This window comes from Neopelma chrysocephalum, unplaced genomic scaffold (assembly GCF_003984885.1).
Source record: "Neopelma chrysocephalum unplaced genomic scaffold, ASM398488v2 Primary Assembly neopelma1_93572, whole genome shotgun sequence".
NCBI classification, from domain to species: Eukaryota; Metazoa; Chordata; class Aves; order Passeriformes; family Pipridae; genus Neopelma; species Neopelma chrysocephalum.
The window spans coordinates 1-3044 of record NW_020922287.1 but is presented as its reverse complement, the minus strand read 5'-3'; the positions used below and the strand labels follow the sequence as shown (position 1 = coordinate 3044).

General features: G+C 60.5%; 1 pseudogene; it reads right to left on the bottom strand.

The window, feature by feature from the left end:
* Positions 1-1638: 1638 nt before the first annotated feature.
* On the bottom strand, positions 1639-1906 carry LOC113980303 (annotated as a pseudogene).
* Positions 1907-3044: the final 1138 nt, after the last annotated feature.

Here is a 3044-nt window from a genome sequence, read left to right as displayed (position 1 = left end):
AGTGGCTCTGTCCAGGGACACCTTGGCCTCCCCCTCCCAGAGCTGTGTACGAGGTGCAGACGGGGCTGTCCCAGGCACGGGGGGTTATCCAAACCCCAAAGGAGCACCTGCAGTTCTAAGAGCAGGTCCCCACCCCAGACAAGTGAGAGGAGCCCCAGTGGCAGGTCAGGCTGCAGACCCTGCCATGGGGGGACACTGCAGGAAGGGTGGGAATGGGATAACTCATTGTGGGGTACAGGGAGTTCCCCAAGGGCTGGGGAAAGTCCTGGGACTCTGTTCACAACACCACACCCCTGAATCCCAGACTGGTTTGGGCTGGGAGGGACCTCAAAGCCCATCCAGTGCCACCCCTGCCATGGACAGGGACACCTTCCACCAGCCCAGGTTGCTCCAAGCCCCGTCCAACCTGGCCTTGGACATTTCCAGGGATCCAGGGGCAGCCACAGCTTCTCTGGGCAACCTGGGCCAGGGCCTCCCCACCCTCACAGGGAAGAATTCCCTCCCAATCTCCCATCTCTCCCTGCCCTCTGGCAGTGGGAAGCCATTCCCTGTGTCCTGTCCCTCCAGGCCCTTGTCCAAAGCTCTTCTCCAGCCCTTCCTACAGCTGGACACAATATCCATCCTCCCCATCCAGCTGCGCAGGGACAGCCCACAGGGTTTTCCTGCTGACACATCCCAAGCACGGGATTTGTTCCCACTGCAACAGCACCACCTTGCTGGCTCCTGGATTTCAGTGCTCTCCAGTCAATCCCAGACCTTGGGATGAAACAGCAGCTGGATATTGTCCCTTCCTATGAGACCACGTGTGAGAAGAGCATTTCCCACCTGTCATGACCAGGTTTGGCACATTGATTTAACCTGAAAAACTCTGATTCTGTTTTCAGGAAATTTTAGAGGGCTGGAGCCCCTCTCTTCTGGGACAGACTGGGAGAGCTGGGGGTGTCCAGCCTGGAGAAGAGAAGGATCCAGGGAGACCTGAGAGCCCCTTGCAGGGCCTAAAGGGGCTCCAGCAGAGCTGGGGAGGGACTGGACAAGGGATGGAGGGACAGGACAAGGGGGAATGGCTTCCCACTGCCAGAGGGCAGGGTGAGATGGGAGACTGGGAAGGAATTGTTCCCTGGGAGGGTGGGGAGGCCCTGGCCCAGGTTGCCCAGAGAAGCTGTGGCTGCCCCTGGATCCCTGGAAGTGTCCAAGGCCAGGTTGGATGGGGCTGGTGGAAGGTGTCCCTGCCCATGGAATGAGTTGGGCTTTAAAGTCCCAAGCCAGACCTGTTGGGGATTCTGTGATTCCATGAAATTTTACCCAGAAGTTCTGGGGGAGGGTGATTCCAAGGCAGCTGGAGCAGACCCCAAGCCCATCCCAGCAGTGGGGATGAAGGGCAAGCAGGATGAGCTCCAACCCATCTCTGCTCACCTGCCCTCAGCCCCTGCAGCACCTTGGCACATTGAAGTGCCCGGGTCTGACCCAGGCTCGATCCCAAATCACAGCTGAGTTCCAACCATCAGCAACCACGAGCTTGGGGAAGCACAAGAAGTGTTCCCAACACCACTCTCCCCTCCAAACACCGACAGAATCCCTGGAAGGTCCTGGCTGGTTTTTGTCCCCCCCCGAGGCAGGGCAGCCCCCCAGGGCACGTACCATAGTTCTCGGAGGAGGACACGTAGGTGAGGACGAGCAGGGCGACGTTCTCCAGCAGGTTGAGCAGCAGGGTGAGGTGGCACAGGCACAGGTAGCGGGGGTGGGAGCAGTGGCAGCTCTGGTAGTGGTTCCAGTAGGCCAGGGCCACGAGCAGCCGGGGGGCCGAGTGCAGCCCGATGCACAGGCGCCACACGTAGCGCTGGGGGGTCTCGCCCCCGATGGCAGCGCTGATGGAGGGCAGGTAGTTGGGCACCTGCACGGAGACAGTGGTTCAGGGGGCAGCACGCACTCTCAGGGGCACTAAAACCACCTTTTTTTAGCCCTAAATGAGTTTATTCCTGTTTATGAAGCCAGGGAATGTCACCCCGCAGGGCCAGGAGGGCCCCGGCCCTGCTGGGACAGTCCTGGGTGCTGGGGGGGGCTCAGCTTTACACCTTTGATCTTTCGTAGAATCCCAGAAGGTTTGGGTTGGAAGGGCCTCAAAGCCCATCCAGTGCCACCCCCTGCCGTGGGCAGGGACACCTTCCACCAGCCCAGGTTGCTCCAAGCCCCGTCCAACCTGGCCTTGGACACTTCCAGGGATCCAGGGGCAGCCACAGCTTCTCTGGGCAACCCGTGCCAGGGCCTCCCCACCCTCACAGGGAAGAATTCCTTCTCCATATGTCATCCAACCCTGCCCTGTCTCCATGGGAAGCCACTCCCCCTTGTCCTATTGCAACAGGCCCTGCTGAAGCTCTCCTGCTGGAGTGAGGTGACTCCTGCCCTTGGTTCCCAGTTTGGATCCAGCTGCTCATCCAGCAGCTTGAACCCAACCTCATCCCATTGGGAACCCCAGGCCATCCCTCCCCAGGCACGTGCCTGTGGCTCCTCTGAACTCCAGCACATCTGGGGGGCAGCAGTTCTGGACCAGCCCTCCCACAGGACAATGGACTTCCCTGCAGCTCCCCCACCGTTTTCCCTCACCACAGTCACCCCGACGTGCCCAGCACAGACACCAGCCTGACCAGTCTGTGCTTCCCTTGGTCCCATCACAAAGGCCAAACCCAGTCCCGAGGGATCATAAGGACAATGGAATAAAGTGGCTTGTTCTGGGTTCTGCAACACTGCTGGTGGGAAAACCCAGGAGGAGGGAAGGAAGCCCAGGAGGGGAGGGAGAGAGGGGGGAGCCCAGGACAGAGAGGGGAAGAGCAGCCCAGGAGGAGGGAAGGAGAAGGAGGAGCCCAGGAGGAGAGAGGGAAGCCCAGGAGGAGAGAGAGGGAAGCCCAGGAGGAGAGAGAGGGAAGCCCAGGAGGAGAGAGAGGGAAGCCCAGGAGGAGAGAGAGGGAAGCCCAGGAGGAGGGAAGGAAGCCCAGGAGGAGAGAGGGAAGCCCAGGAGGACACAGGAGCTCTGTCTCCCCCCTGGGTGC